Source organism: Pteropus vampyrus, unplaced genomic scaffold (assembly GCF_000151845.1).
Source record: "Pteropus vampyrus isolate Shadow unplaced genomic scaffold, Pvam_2.0 Scaffold41, whole genome shotgun sequence".
Lineage (NCBI taxonomy): Eukaryota > Metazoa > Chordata > Mammalia > Chiroptera > Pteropodidae > Pteropus > Pteropus vampyrus.
This window is the reverse complement of record NW_011888822.1, coordinates 1,543,854-1,560,938: the sequence shown is the minus strand read 5'-3', so window position 1 is coordinate 1,560,938 and position 17,085 is coordinate 1,543,854. Positions and strand designations below refer to the sequence as shown.

At 36.0% G+C, this 17,085-nt stretch overlaps 1 protein-coding gene and 1 pseudogene across 7 annotated transcripts in view; one reads left to right on the top strand and one right to left on the bottom strand.

Annotated features, from left to right (window-relative positions):
• FHIT (fragile histidine triad) overlaps positions 1–17,085 on the top strand; it is a 1,380,266-nt gene that overhangs the window by 334,720 nt on the left and 1,028,461 nt on the right. For 4 of the 7 annotated variants that reach the window (XM_011358435.2, XM_011358432.2, XM_011358433.2 and 1 more), the window contains one exon: positions 10,658–10,750. The exons of the other annotated variants lie outside the window; for them this stretch is intronic. The gene's annotated coding sequence lies outside the window, so the exon portion shown is untranslated. The remainder of the gene's footprint in view (positions 1–10,657; positions 10,751–17,085) is intronic. 7 annotated transcript variants of the gene reach the window in all.
• On the bottom strand, positions 14,960–15,432 carry LOC105290978 (annotated as a pseudogene).

Here is a 17,085-nt window from a genome sequence, read left to right as displayed (position 1 = left end):
CACTTCCTCAAAAAACACATTCTCACAATTCACCCAGTATGAAATAGATAATTTGAATAACCATGTTAACTGTTAAGGAAATTGAATTCATAATTTTAAACTTCCAAAAAAGATATCTTCAGGCCCAATGATTTTACAGAAGAATTCTACCAAACATTGAAAGAGGAATTAAGACCTTTTTACATACCCTGTTCCAGGAAATAGAAGAGACCACTTCCCAATTCACTTTATGAAACTGATATTATCCAGATACCAAAGCCAGACTGAAACAATATAAAAAAGAAAATCATAAACTAATAACCCTTATGAATATACCCCTCAGCCTAAATCTCTGAAGATTCAGTCAAGTAGCCGCATGTATCAATGGCTCATTGCTGATTAGTATCCCATGGTGTGGATGTGCCACAGTTTAACCATTCACCCAATGAAGGACATCCTGGTTGTTTCCCACTTGGGGCTATTACAAAGGAAGCTTCTGTGAACATTCATGTACAAGTTTTTGTGTGACCATAAATTTTCATTTCCTTGAGATAAATGCCCAGGAGTATGGTAAGTGCATGTTTAGTTTTATAAAATCCTGCCAAAATATTTTCCAGAGTGGCTGTGCCATTTTGCATTCCTACCAGCCATGTATGAGTAATCCAACTTCTTGAATCCTATTTTTTATTTTATTCTTCTGATAGGTATATAGCCACATATCACTGTGACTTTAATTTGCATTTCCCTGGTAGTTAATAATGTTGAACGCCTTTTCATGTGCTTACTTGCCATCTATTAAACCTCTTCAATGAACTATCCATTTGTGACTTTTGATCATTTTCTGATTGTATTGCTTGATTTTTACTGTTAAGTTTGAGAGTTCTTTGTATAGTCTAGTTACTAGTTCTTTGTCAGGACGAGTAGACATGTGGTTTGCAAATATTTTCTCTTAGTCTGTAGCTTGTTTTTTCATCCACTTAACAGAGTCTTCCACAGAACAAAAGTTTTAACTCTGATGAAGTCTAAGATATCTCTCTTTTTCCTTTTATGAGTTGTGTTGGTGGCAAGTCTAAGAAATTTTTTGCCCTACCCTAGATCCCAGAGACTTTCCTTTTTTTTTTTCTAAAAGTTTTATAGTTTTATGTTTTCCATGTAAGTCTGTTATACATATTAAATTAATTTTCATATGAGTTGCGAGACTTATTTTGGGGTTCATTTTTTTGCCAATTGCTCCAAGACCATTTGTCAGAAATCAGTAAGGCATATTCATTTGGGTCTATTGTTTGAGTTCTCTATTCTGATCTCTTGATGTATGTGTCTATCGATTCATGAATAACCACAGAGTAGCTATATAATAAGCCTTGAAATCAGGTAAACTGCATTGTCCAATAAGGTATCCACTAGCAATCTGTGGCTACTGAGCTTTGAAATGTGGCTATTGTAATTTGAGATGGGCTGTAAATGTAAAACACACTTAGAATATTGAATACTTCATATAAAAAGGTAAAATATTAATTTTTATTACATGTTGAAATAATATTTTCACATATTGAGTTAAGTAAAATATATTATTAAAATAATTTTTAAATGAATAAGATTGAATTTCACCTAGATTGAAAACAGGAAAAACAACTTTAACGGAGCTTCTTTTTATTAGTAAACCTAAATCAACACAGTATTAACATGAAAGGAGCCATCAGCCAGGAAACAGAAAAAAAAAGTCCTAGCCACATACTGTATGTGATGTATCTGTCACTAGCTAGTTCCTATTGAATAAAGTTTCTGAATGGCAGAAGTAGGCAGGCCTTCTAGATCTACTTATGGACTGTTTCATCCTTCCAAGTTTACTTTAGTCTGGGTGAGCCTGACATAGACTTTAAGAAATAGTAGACAGAGGTTATTTGTGTATTGAGTGAGTCAGCTGTCTGGATTCCCAGATGTGTAATTTAGTAACTGGGATTTAAGTCAGGTAACTTTCTTTGCCTCTGTTTGTTCATCTGTGAAATGGAAATAAAAATTATAGTATTCTTAAGGTCATTGTGAAGATTGAATGATTTAATGTGTGAAAATGCTTCGTGCCTAACACATAGTAAGCGTTATGTAAATGTTGTTATTATTACTGTGGGCTACTGGCTCTAGTATTATCTCTAATCCTTAGGACAGCCTGTAAGTAAATTGTGTTTTCTGAGAATCTGAGGCTTAGAGAAGAAGCTGCTGTCCTGGGCCACTAAGTCTCTTTAAAATTTGAGGTTTTTCCATTTTTCTGTCTTGCCTCATAAATCTTAGCAACTTATTGTTGAAAGAAGCCTCTTAGATCATCCTAGCAAGTTTACTTAATTTGTCTGCAGAGTGGTGGTCAAGGGTTGGACTCTGGGGTTGGAGCGTCTTGTGTTTGAATTGCAGGAGTTTACAAAAATAATTTCTTTCCTGCCTTTCAAGTTCTTCTGGCTGGACTAATAATCAGATCAACAAGAGACAGATTAACAAGAAAATGCCCAAATTTATTATGCCTGTACACAGTGAAGTTTCCATAAGAATATGATACCTGGGGACAGAGCTGGCAGTTAAGGCTTATATGCCATCTTGAGTTAAGGAGAACTGGGCAAGGAGTGGGGAGAGGTTTGTGGTTTGAGACTTGAAAGGGCAGGAAGGCAGTTCACATGGAGATAGAAAAACAAATGTTTGGTAGATAAATGTTTCCTGGGCCATCTTTAACAATAGAACACAGAATGTTAAGCAAATGGCCTTGCTAGATTCCTCCTTGTCTGTCACACACTATTTCATGTTAAACTATAGTTACCTACAGTGATTTGTCCCTTCCTGGAGCAGGCCCTCTATCTAAATTCTTTTCAGCAGTTAGAGAGATCAAAGGTTCTTTTGGAATCCTTGTTTCTTAAAAATAACCAGCTTAAAATAATCAAGATTCCAAAAGGCATATTTTAGGGTGGCAAATTCTGCTCCCCTCAGAATCCTTAGCCCATCACACGGGGCCAGGTGGTCTCAGACAAGCTACTCATCCCTCCTCTCCAACCTGGCATCATGATAATTTCCCCCTCACAGGTAGTCAAGATTACATTATGAAGATTACGGTAGATAAAGTACAAACGGAAAGTCCTTGGCATACTAAATCCTGTGTAATTATTAATTTTCTATGATACTGATTTTTATTATGAATACGATCTAAGTCTCAGAGCTAGTTAGTGGTGGAAGTAAAACTGAAGCTGGTAGGTCTTTTTTTTTCAGTGCTCTCTTCTTTGCTAATTGGTTAGCTTTCATTCATCCTTTTAGAGTTACATTTATAAAGTCAGAGTTGTTAGTGAAGATTTTATAAGAACACTTTCCAAGAGTTTTTTTGAACTGCCAAGTCCAGAGATTTAGGATGTAGCTTGGTGCTGAAGTAATTGGCTCTCTTAGTCTTGCATTATACGAAGTTCCCTTTCAGAGTATAAGGTTGAGAACCATGAGAGGAACTCTCACATTTTGGTAATTGCTTTAAGGAATAACTTACCTTTCAAAAACGTACGTTATTCAGCTGCAACTACTTCCTTCCCTCACCATGCCATTTTGAGAATCTCCTCATTATATTATATATCTTCACATTCTTATTTTTTTGAGTTTTTCCTTTTAACTGTTTGCTCAAGTACCATTGCTTAATATTATTTTCTTTTCAGTTTATCAACTAGTTGTGGAAGTGGTGTACTTGTTAGCACTGAAGAACTTTTTGGGAATACAGAAATGGTTTAATCTTATGAGAATGATTTAATTTTCTACTACCTTTCACAAAAATTGAACCATCATGAAACTGGTCTTAGCCAGTTACTTGAAGCAAGCTGTACGCTATTTACTACTGTGATGTTACTTATGTGATATCAACAGATAGTTCATGATTGGAGATTAATTCATAAAGTCTCATTAATATGTTGAGCTAATGACAAGGTTGAGAAGTTTTAATGCCTCCTTTTATGATATATAGTGAATTGGATGGATTTGACCATGAGCAAGACAGAACTCTGCAGTTCTCTAATATTGATAAAGTAGATGTCTTCCAAACTTCTAAATTTATTATGCCTCTTCCTGGTAGTTTACCAGATACATTATATTATAGTGTTGTTTTCCCAAAGTGGAATTTTGAAACAAAAGAACAGTTTCCGCCCCCCTCGCCCCCGAAATAACTGAGAGAATATTAGGAAATAGAATTGCAAATATATTTTCTTTTTTGTCACAAAGAAGCTTAACATTTTTTCCATTACTTAGATATCAGTTGACACTATGACATTTGTCTTGTTTTGACTAGCACTAGAGAAAGTGCTAGTTATAAGTATCTTGTTCCTTGAAATAGATCTCTAATGCTACCTTAAAGGTCTCTTAGCACTCTCTTTTGGTCTCTATGGTTCTTCTGTTTGGTTATTGAGTAACTTTTCAGCTACTTTTTTGAGCTTTCTCTGGAATGGAGGTTAGAGAGAAGTAAGCAAGTTTCACCTTTTCTCTCTTATAATTGAACCCAAGTTGATCCAGGAAAGTTTTGTGTTCTTCATTTGTCCATTCTTCAATCAGAAGTTAACTGCTTTTCATTCAGCTTCATGTTTACCACTATGAAAACTACAAAAGGTGCATTGGACAATTCTCAGACCTCAATAAACTTTCCCTTCTGTTTCTATTTTCGTTTCCCTTCCTTCCCCTCTTATACCAACTTCCTAAATTAGAGGTAGTATGCTAGTAATAGAACAACCATAAAACAGAAATGTTACTCTCTTTACTAGTATAAGTTAGTAGGCCCGTGGAATGAACTAAATGGTTGTTGGTTTCCTGGCCCCCAAGGCAGAATGGGAATCTTGTGGTGTGCATAGTATTCCTGTCTTACAGAAAGCATTGCAATTTTTCCGTATAGTTGGAATCTCTTTGGGATAAAAACTAAAGGTGGAATTTATTGGTTACTTAGTGCATTTTTCAAACAGAGGAATCAGTATTGGGAGGAAAAGGTGAGGGTTAGAATTAATCTTGCTTACTGTTGTGTCCTAGGGCTCAGCACAGTGCCTAAATTATAGTAGGTATTTGATATATAGTTGTTCAATTAAATTGAACTATCCAATGGACTATTTTACACTGACTTTGAGCAACAATGAAGACACATTATATACTTTGAATGTTGTGTTCTCTCTCTTTAGGAAGTCATGCTTCCACCCCTTGTTTACTTTTTTCTCACTCTTCAGGTCTCCAGTTTAATTCAAGTTCCTTTGTTTTAGTATCTCTTAGAATGATCTACTCCTTCTCTTTAGAGCTCTTCCTTCAGATGAGCTCTAAAGATACACTTTTTGTGGGAGTCTTTGACCTATGTCCATCTCCTTTAATGACTTCCAGGAGGCATAGATCATGTTTGATTTTGATCACCTTAGGACCCCAGCCTCTAGCATAGTGCTTGGCACTTATTAGATAATAAATACTTTGTTAGGTGAATGTAAGTAATTAATTACCAAACAATGTGGTGAGTTGTGCTTGAAAAAATTTTTAATTCAATTTATTTAAACTAAAAAAATTGTTCATCCATTTCTCCTATTCCCCCCACCTCTTAAACTCACCAATCTGCTCTTTGTACCTATGAGCTTGTTTTTCTCTTTTTAGATTCCCCACATAAGAGAAATCGTACTGTTGCAGGATGCGACACCCGACGGAGGAAATTTGGACGCTGAGACAACTTTGTTATAGGAAGGAGAGCTTATTAGGCCAGCGGAGCACATGAGGCTCTAGACAGCACAAAAGCACGTACTCGCCCGGTTAGAGTTCTTACAGCTTATACACCCCTGCAGTGTCCATGCAAGGGGCGTGTGATTCCTTTGTCTGAGGGTTTACGTGCACTTCGTGACTCAGGGTGGGAGGGGAAGTTTCAGGTCGGGGCTGCAAGGGGGAAAGAATTCCCGGACCACCAGTCCTACCTATTTACAGATCCTTACGTGTGGCAAGAGTTTCCAGAAGGCCATTTAAAGACCTATAGGCTGTGGTTAATCTATAACCGGCTGAGTTGGTCATTTCTGCAAGCCCTTTCCTTTGCATTTTTCAGATGCCTCCTCTCTTAATACAATATTTGTCTTTCTCTGTCTGACTTATTTCACTAGCATAATGCCCTTGAGGTCTATCCATGTTGTAAATGGCAAGATTTCATTCTTTTTTATGGCTGAATAATATTCCACTGTGTGTGTGCATGCGTGTGTATGCGTGTATCTCATGTCTTATTTATCCATTCATCTAGTGATAGAAATCTATTGCAAATAATGCTGCAATGAACATAGGGATGCATATATTTTTTTGAATTCGTGTTTTTGTTTCCTTTGGATAAATGCCGGGAGGTGGAATCATTACATCATCTGGTATTCTAGTTTAATTTTTTTGAGGAACCTCCATACTGTTTTTCATAGTGGCTTCACCAATTTACAATCCCACCAACAGTGCATGAGGGATCCCTTTTCTCCACATTCTCCTTCACACTTGTTATTTGTTGACTTTTTCACAATAGCCGTTCTGACATGTGTGAGGTTTTGATTTGCATTTCCCTGCTGATTAGTGACTGTTGAGAAGCTTTTCATGTGCTTGTTGGCCATTTGTAATTCTTCTTTGGAGAAATGTCTATTCAGGCCCTCTGCCCGTTTTTTAAATCAGATTTTTTTTCTATTAAGTTGTATGAATTCTTTGTATATTTTGGATATTAGCCCCTGATCAGGTATATGATTTGCAATTATTTTCTCCCATTCAGTGGGTTGCCTTTTCATTTCATTGATGATTTCCTTTGCTGTGAAAATGAGGATAATGGATGGAAATGAGGGTAATGGATGAAAATGAGGATACTGTTAAACATAATAATGATGATGATGATGATTAAAAAAAAAGTGATGATAACTACTCTTGAATTCTAACCATGTTCCAAGCCCTTTACATTAATCGACTCCCTTATAACTCTATGAGGAAGGCTAAATTATTATCCCAATTTTACCAATGAGGAAAATGAACAAGAAGACAGATTAATGATTTAGATGGAGTCATGCATTTATTTGGTTGGTAAAGTCCAGGTGCACATTCTTAACAGTTATGCAAAATTGCCTCCTTATGCAGTTTTGCCAATGCATCCTCAATTCATGATGTGGAGGAATGAAAAGATAGTGTCCTCATGTATCCTGAGTACTGTGATAAGATACCTTGTGACAACCCAAAATAGCAAGTCTCTCATCATTTCATTGTAAGGCTTCAACTGTGTTTTTAGCCAAGAGCAAAAAATGTAGAACCAGAGGTCATATGATGATTTGTTTTCATTTTCAGGGGATTGGAGTAGGATGTTTTTTCACCCATCTTCTCTGGTGCACAGCCCTTTGCGGAATGCCTTTTGCTGCAGTTCCATTTATAAGGAATTATCACATACTTCATTTCTTCATTTGAAAATCCAATGTTTATTGCAGTGCAGAGCAGCCATGTTATTATAAGTACTTACTCAGACAAATTAAATGATTCAGTGTAGTATCTCTGAAAAGTCTAATTTCCATGTGTGGAATCATGTTTATCATCACCCAAATTCAAAGGCACAAAATAGCACATTTACATTGGTAACTTATTCATAACATTCCCTTTTTACTTTGTTTGTTTATTTTATTGATAGAAACCAACTCAAACTCCATCTGTAGGATGACACACACAAAAAGATGATATTTAAATATTAGGGCTATGATAGGGCGAAGCAGTTGAGGCAGATCCAGCATTGAATTGGTGTTTTCTGCTTCCTAGTTGCATTATGTAACGATATGGAGTTTGCCAGGTTTTTCTTTATGGTTTTAGCTAACTGCTTTTTCAAGGCCTTAAGGTCTCTCAAATAAGTGTATACATAAGGCATTTTTAAACACACAATAGTGACCCAGGAGGATGTATCTTTTGGACTTTCACTTTATGATTATAGAGCTTTTCTGCAAGCTTTTCTCCTCTGTAGATTCTCCCTCCAGGAAGAGAAGGAACATTTTTTTATACCTCTAGCCTCTTTAAAGAACGACCTCCTTGTCTCAAAGAGGATCTTTTGGTTATTAGCAGCAAAAATTAATTATAATAAGGCTAACTTCTTTTTAAAGCAAAAATTTTATTTTGGAGGAGGGAAAATCTAATCTCAAGCCCTAGAACATATAAGGTTAATAGCAAACTTGCTTCAAAGAGAGAAATATGAAAAGCAAAATTGATAGGTCGGCTGAAGAACTAACCAAGAATATTGTTCCCTTGATTCTAGGAAATTGCAATGAGCCTTTTAGAAAAGTCGAAAAGATTTCCATGGCACACTCTCAGTTTACTTTGTCTGTAAATGTGTGTTTCCTCTTTGCTGTGGTTCCAGAGGCCCTGGCATGTGCTGAAGATGATGGCTACTTGAGGTGTTCTGATGTTCTCCTGGCTGAAGGCTCAGTGTCTTTCCAAATGACAGATGGTTCCCTCTGCTGGCCAAACTTAAATTTAGCCCTCCAAGCTGAGCCAGCCTGGGAGGAATCACTATCAGTCTCACTGATTATTAAAACATAGTTTTGAGCTTCATCCTTAAAAAACCAACAATCTGTGACCAGTTTAAGTACCCTCAAGAACTGGTGATGGCCTGTCTGCCTACCTGCCTGCCTTCCTTTTTCCTTCCTCTTCCTGTCATGGCTCTGCCATTGTCTCTTACCACTCTCCTCTCCCTGCTCCAGCCACACTGGCCTCTGTGCTGTGCTGTTCTTCTAACATACCAAGCATTCTCCTGCCTTGGACCTTTGCATTTTCTGTTCCCTCTACCTGGAACTTTCTTCATCTAGAGACATCTTCTATACCTTATTGAAGTCTTTCCTGAAATGTTATCCTCTCAGTGATATCTTTCCTGATCTCTTTGCTTAAAAATGCAACAATTTCCCCAAACTCACTATATTAGTTTCCTAGGACTGTCATAACAAAGTACCATAAATTGGGTGGCTTAAGGCAAAAGATATTTATTGTCTCACAGTTCTGGAGGCTATGAGTCTTAAACTGAAGTGTCACCAGTGTCATGCTTCCTCTGCAACCAGCAAGTCCTTTCTTGCCTCTTCTTGGCCTCTGGTGGAATACTGTTGATCCTTAGAATTCTTTGGCTTGCAGCTGCATAAGTCCAGTCTCTGCTTTTGTCATCAAATGGTGTTCTCCCTGTGCATCTTTACTTCACCCAGCGTCTTCTTATAAGGGCACCAGTCACACTGGAGCTCACTCTACTCTAGTATGAGTGCATCTTAACTAATTGCATCTGCAATGATCTTATTTCCAAATAAGGTCACATTCTGAGGACCTGGAGGTTGGGACTTCAGTGTATCTTTTTTTTTGTTTTCCTTTTGGGATGGGTGTGCGGTAAGGCCATAATTCAACTCACAGTACTTGTCATCTCTTTTCCCACTCTAGGTTTCTCCAGAGCACTCAGTACTATTTAACCAACTATGTATTTACATTTTTATTATGTTTGTTGTTTGTCTTTCCAACCAGAATGTAGCCATCATGGAAGCAGGATTTGGGGCTATTATGTTCACTGCTGTAGAGAATAGTGCCTGACGCCTTAGTCGGAACTCAATAAATATTTGTTGGATGAATGATTATCTGTGCTCAGTTACTGCACTGAGCAGATTGTGCAGCATGCTATGGAGCAAAACCATTAGATAAAGAAATAAAATTATTTCTTTACATTATTTTTTAACATAATCTTAGGAAATGAATAAGTATTTATTTTTTTTTGCATAATCTTAGGAAATGAATAGGTATTTATAATTATGATACTTTTATTTCAAAGAAGGCACGTAAAGGAAAAGCAAAGGTAGAGGTCAGAGCAAAGAGGAACTGACCAGCTGGAGGATTAGAATATTGTCGTTGTCAGTTTTTGGTCATTTACCTGCTTTGGAGTTATCCATGCAAGTCAGGTGGAGCACAGGGCTCTCACTTTGCCTGAGTACCTAATGTGTGCCAGGAACTGTCCATGGTTCTTCACCCTCATTTAAAAAAATCATCCTCTTGATAGATGCCCCTCAAATATTATTATGCCCATTTGACAGAGGGAGAAAGTGAGGCTCAGTGAAGTTGAGCAGCTGTATAAGGCACAGAGATAGTAAATGCCTATAGTACAGTTCAAACTCAGGTCAGTTGAACCAAAAACCTTGTTTCTTCCATTGTCAGAGTCCCTCAGAGTCTTGTGGATACCAGGGTTTCAAAGGAAAGAAGGTAAAGTGACTCACAAAATACTCTTCAGAAAGGTGATTTGTCATAGACCACCACAAAACCAGAAAAGTACTCTTCCTATCAGACTTGTGGGTTGACTTCATTTTTTTGCAAAAGAGAATGGCCCAGTGCCAGGACTTGTCAGCTCCTGAGGGGTGTCAAATAATGCAGCCAGAACAGTCTGAGACTAGAAATTAGAAGATGGAGTGTCAGGGCACTATTCTGCCACTTCCTCTAAGTGATTTTGTATGAGTCACTTTAAGCTACTCTTGAGCCACAGTCTCTCGTAGGCTGAGTAATGATAATACCTCCGGAAATCATACATGTACCTTTATTCTGCCCTTTTAACAAAACTGATGGAGTCAGCTAATTTAGCATTTATTGAAATTATCCCTAATGAAATTGTACTTAGGAGCCATTCAGATCACTGACAAAATCATCTGAATTCTTTTTCATGATGTAGGTATCCCAGGACCACCTGTCTGCCTACACCCTCTGTAAAAGCTCTGTGCATCCTGCCACTGAGTACTCCAAGGAAGAAGCAGTAGTCGGAGAGGTAGTGTTTACTTAATTTAAATTTTTTAAATAGAGTTTGTTATAATTGGCTTACATGGACATCCTTATAATAGTAGCAACATCCTTATGTACATATAAAATAGAACTTTTAAAATGGTAAAATTTCAGGGCTCGATTCCCTTAGAGAATTTACCCTCTCTAGACTTCTATTTGTAGCTGCCATTTTAAAATTGGGGTATAAATATTATGTCAGTTAAACAAAGGAGTGATGACTTAACTTTTTGAAGAAAGCATTACCTTTCCTTTCCATGAAAGGTAGCTTAACTGTTACCTGATTGACATGCTATTATATTATTCTCCCCCCACCAGACAGTTACACATATTTAATAATTTTTATGAGTAAAAGTAAGGTTAAAGAGTTTCAAAGTCAAGGTTATTATGCTTTGCATGGCTTTGAGAATGATCATGCAACTGAAATGAAATTAGTAGCAGAAGGGAAACGCTTCTTATATGAAACCTATCTTTTAAAATAATATGGGATCATTACTGGTCAGAGTAAGTCCTATGGCATATGTTAAGACCAATGAAGCATAAATCTTATAAAAAGACTTAAAGATAGGGCAAAACAATCACTTGTTTTCATATGCCTGGGAATGGTTTCACTGGATAACTTGAGTACGTATTTTTAAAATTGGCAGTAAAGGAAGAGAAATGAAAAAATATGGTAAAATTTCCCCTGGATGTCATCAGTGGACTATGTTCATTTAACCCCTCCCTAGAACTCATGTGTATACATTGCTCTCCTTTTTTATCACCCCTTCTCATCTTAACTCCCTTAATTCTGTTTCCCATTCTGAGGTCTCAGCAAACAATTTAGCACATGCATATAGAAACATAAATCTTGACTAGCCCCATTTGTCAGAACACAAAGATACTATATTCCTTTTCTTGCTTTCAATCAAGACCCAGTCTTCTGGTTCAATTTTACACTATCAACCTAGTAACCATTGACCGTGCCTTCCTTTCTCTCTTTTTCCACAGTCACCTGAAACCAATGGGTTTATGCAAAGTTTCCAGAGTGAGGCAGGATTGCCCCTAAAATTTGTAAGACTGTGAGACATTGCTGCATCTTTTAGAAGTACTCACCAAACGCAGGTTGTGGTAGGATAAAGCAGGCATCTTCGCTTCCTAATGTGCCTGATTTCTCTCTGGTGAATCACCTGTCTGTTTAGAGAGTTTTTTTGTTTTGTTTTGTTTTTTGAAAACAGAGATGGTTTAAGGATAATAAATGAAATGAGATGAAATGGAGCACTGGTACTGCAAGCTTCTTTACTATGAGTTTTTGCATGGAATTATTTGATCCTGTGTAATTTCTCTGGCCAGTATTTTTAAGTCCTGGAGCAAGGCTTTTTTAAAAAAAATATATAAAATATATATTTGAAAGAAGGGGTTTCTAATATCAATAATTAGTGGAAAGAGGTATTGTAGAATATAACTTAAGTTTTAGAATCCTCACTTATTCCTTTTTGCTTAGAAAGACTTTTCTTTTTCTCTCCTAAAGTAAATGGCATGTAGTTCATGACTCCTGATATATACTCTTTGCTGTTTGTCCTCTTGAAGAGGACTGACTTGGATTTCTGCTGTTTGCTGTGTGGTCTTAGTTAACTCACTTAACTTCTCTGAACTCTGGTTATTTCCTCCATAAAAAAAGGCTAATTATAGGATCCACCTCATAGACTGGTCATGAAGGATTAAATGACAATTTATATAAAATGATTAGCAAGGTGCCTGGTGCATAGAACCCCTCAAGAAATGCCATAAGGATTATTCTTAGATGGAGATGTCCACTTACCTCTTCTCTGTTGGTATTAAAAGGTGTTATTTTAATATTCTGTTTATCTTAGCATATTTCTTATTGAAGATTTCAACAAGGCTGCATATAGAGATGTATGAAACCAAAAAAAAAAAGTAAAGTAAATAACATGGCAAAATACCATGTAGATAATGTTAGGTAGTCATGATCCTATAGAAGTCTCATTGCTTTGAGATTAGATGCTGCCAGTCTAAGAGCCAGATTTGATGGATGATTTATCATTTTTATGATTTAACTTTATGCTATGCTTTCATTCCACATATTCTCATGTGCTTGGCAAGATGATCAAGGAAGCTCTGAGTCTGACTTATATTTCTATTTAAAATCCAAAGCGAATATCACTAGATGAGGTTATAGGTAGAGGTTAAATATTTTGAGGAGAGGACCTAGGAAATGCAAAGGAATGTTTCCTAAATGTTTTTACTTGTTTCTGCTTTTAGCATGGCTCTTCTGAACCTGACATTCTCACAGATAACAACTACAAAGTATGAGGGAAAACTTATGTGAAGGTACTAGAGAGTGGAAATAGCAGGCAGATTCTAGAGGGGAATTGAAATTCAAAACTTAAATGCAAGAACCAATGCAGAGTGAGTTCTCCATTTTACAACTTTTAGACCAAAGGCAGGCTAAACTTAATATGTGTTGGGGTGGCTAATGCTAGTAGAAATCACACAGTCTTTTTGGTTTGAAGATCCAAAGAACAGAGTTCAGGGCATCCACAATCAATGGAAAATGAATTTAGAATTCTGGAAAAGAAAGAGGCAAACAGAGGATGCTCCCAATTCTGTGTATAAACACTACCCAAATTTTTGACTCTTGAAACACATGTGCATGGAGCAGACACAAACTAGCACAGCTAAAGGTAAAAGAACTGAACTGAGATTTGAGCTGCCACCTCAAATAGATAGTTTTTAATTTGAGTATAACCAAATTAATTGCCTGCTAAAACAAATAAATCAGTGCTCATCAGTGAACTCTAGCAGGCTTCACTGCATAATATTTGTATTCATACATTCACATGTTACAACCCCAAATTACATAGCATATGAAGAACCAAGAAAATGTAACTCATTCTGAAGTGAAAAGGCAATTATCTGAGACCAATTTGAAGATCACCCAAATGTGTGAATTAGCAAAAAGTTTTAAAAAGCTATTATAAACATACTCAATGAAGGACAAAAAAAAATGCACTCAAAATGAATAAAAATATTGTCAATAGAAACATAATATGAACCAAATGGAAACTCTAGAACTGAAAAATACAATATTTAGAATAAAAATTCACTGAGTGGACTTACATTAGTTAGAATTAACAAAGGAAGGTGTCAGTGAACCTGAAGATAGATCAATTGAAATTTTTATTCTGAAGAAAATAAAGAAAAAATATTTAAAATACTGAACAGGAAAAAAAAGTGAACACAGCCTCCAAGTTCTGAATAACAAAAATAAAAATGTCTAACATTCTCAGAAGAAGAAGAGAAAGAGAATGGGACAGAAAAGTATTTGAAGAAATAATGACAAAAATTTTTCAAATTTGATGAAATACATAAATTTACAGATCGAGAAACTCAACAAACCCCAAATGGAATAAATTTGAAGAAAGCCACGCATAGGCACATTGTACTCAAACTTCTGGACACCAACAATAAAGAGGAATCTTGACAGTAGCCAGAGAAAAATGGCACATTACCATCCAGGGAACAGTGCTTTAAATGAGCATTGATTTCTCAGCAGAAACTACAGAGGCCAGAAAAAGTGAAACAATTTTTACAGAGGAGGAAAAGAAATTTTAAACACCCAGAAACCTATGTATAGTGAAAATATCCTTTGAGAATAAAAGAAACTTAAAGACTTTTTTAGATAAAACTAAGAGAATTCATTACCAGTCGATCTATACCACACAAAATGCTAAAGAAAGTTGTTTAGGCTAAAGTGAGATAACATCAGGTGGAAGCTTAAGTCTTCAAGAAGGAATGAAAAACATCAGAGATCATAAATGTAAAAGAATATTTTTATCTTTAAAATAAATAGGACCTTTTAATGCAAAAATTATAGCTCTGCCTTATGTTGTTTATAATATACTGTGTGTAGATGTAGCACATGTGGCAATTTTAGCATAAAGAATGGGAAGATGATAAATGGACTTACAGAATTGCAAGGTTTTCAAATTTTATATGTGATAGTAGGAAATTTAATTAGACTGTAAAAGGTCAAGAATTTATATTTTTATCTCCAAGACAGTTACTAAATAGATGAAATAGAATACAAATTTTTTTAACAAGTCTGATGTGTCAGTACTTTTAATGTGTACATGAAATTATAGTAAGAAGATGACTAGAAATGTACTGCAGCCCCTCTGTGTTTCCATGAACAGCACACTGTGTTACAGTAACCTGAGTTTATATTCCACCATCAAGTGCGGTTCTCCTATTAGTTCACTTTGTGACGGGTCATTAAGAACGTCTTCAAATCCAATAGTCCCATTGTTACCCCTCAAAATATCCAGGGAAAGGTTTGAACTTGGAAGAAATGGAAGATGCTGAACCTGCTGCACTGCCTTGAATTCCATCTGCAGTTTTAGTGGGGTGAATAGACCCTGGATGTTTCTCAATGTGGAAAAGTTCATTTTATCTTGGTTGAGCTGGAATTTTTTTTTCTGATAATTCTAGAGGACGACTGGGTAAAAGTTCATTTTTCACACAGGAAAAACCTTTTCGAAGTAGATCATGACTTTCGAAATGTCTGCTTGCTGAAAGTTCAGTAACTGGAAAACTGTTCTTCAGCTACAATCCAAGTCCTCTGGCGTTCATCTTCAAACTCGCTCTGCGAACAGCCTCTGAGCCACGTTACCATCAGCCTGCCTGCAGCTCACTTCCATTAGAATACAAAATTAAAAAAAAAAAAGATCCAAAAAGAATGCAGGGAAGAAGGAATAGAGGACAAGAAACAGAGGAAGCAAACAGAAAACTAATACAATTTTAGCCCTATATGCAGCCATATTAGTAATTATATTAAACGTTAATGGACTATATACCTTAATTAAAAGGCTGAGTTTATCAGAGTGGATTAAAAAGAATAACTATATTCTATTAAGAGAGAAACTTTGTTACAGATAAGTTTAAATTAAATTAATGGAAAAAGAAGTACCATAGAAACAGCATAAGTAGTCTAGTTTAGCTATATTAATACCAGACAAATTAAACTCCAAGACAAAAAGTATTACCAAAGATGAAGAAGGACATTCCTTAATAACAAAAGGGGCATTACTTTAAGATGAAATAAGAATGATAAATGAGCATATATATCTGATAAAATTCCAAGCGAGACCAATTTAAGTATTTTTGAGTCCAGAATTTTTTGAGGACTATCTCAACTGTGAGTCAAAAGACATAGATGGCTCATCGCTTTAGCTGACAACCATTTAATAAAATCAACAATTATTTTTAATAAAATCAACAATTAAAATTTGTGGAATCAAAGCTACACAAGTGAATAAAAAACAGTTGGAGAGTATAGATATCTGTATGTCTAACTACTTATAAGTGTTTCATTACACATTGTTATGCAATGTGTGTTTGCTTCATTTAATGCATTTGATATGTTTGAGCACTTGCCATGATCCAAGACCAAGATAGTCACTCTCATAATTTAATTTGTCAAACAGAGTTCATTTTTAATTAGTATGCACGAGAACAGCTCTTCAGTCCATTCTGTTTGGTGCCCTCACCATACTAGTTGTTAAATATCTTGAATATCACTCCTGCTTACAATAGTTATACAAGTTAGAAGTATTTCCTCCATTTGTCAGTAGAAGAATCAGAGGCTCAGAGAGGTTCAGTATGTTGTCCAATGTCATATAATGGATGGATGAGAGAACCAGACTTAACATTCAGGTCTGTCTATTTGCAAAGCTTCCCCCGCCACACTACATCATTTCTTCTGTGGAATCATCACCGATCCATTTTTATTAGGGCATGCAATGAGGATCTACAGTGCCCTTTCTTGGACTCCCTCGAGGACAAATGAGCGTTGTAATAATGGTAAATATAGCGACATTTTGGATATAGTCAATGGCTGTGAAACATGGGGAAGCTTGCTTTTGTACATAGAGACAGACCCATGATTTTGGACCAGTTTTTTGAGTATTCTTTTGTATGACTTATGAATCTGAGAACTTCAGATGTGCATATTCTTGATAGATTTCTGTGTTTCCAGTAGACATGTTTACAGTAAGAATTTAGAGATTGTTGACAGATTTCCAAGAACCTTATGACATGAAGGAAGGGCAGTAAGTATGGATCTTGGCTTTGCCTGGAACAGAATTTTACATCAGTGAATGGAGTTCAGAGGGCTAAGTGACTTCTAAATGATGTTTAAGAGTTATTTTTACTATTATTTAAGAGTTAGTTTTACTATTTCTGATTAGTAGAACTGCATTTATATCATAAAGGGTTAATGTTTCAGACTTTTTAAGTGTTACTTTGTATCAAATACTACACTGA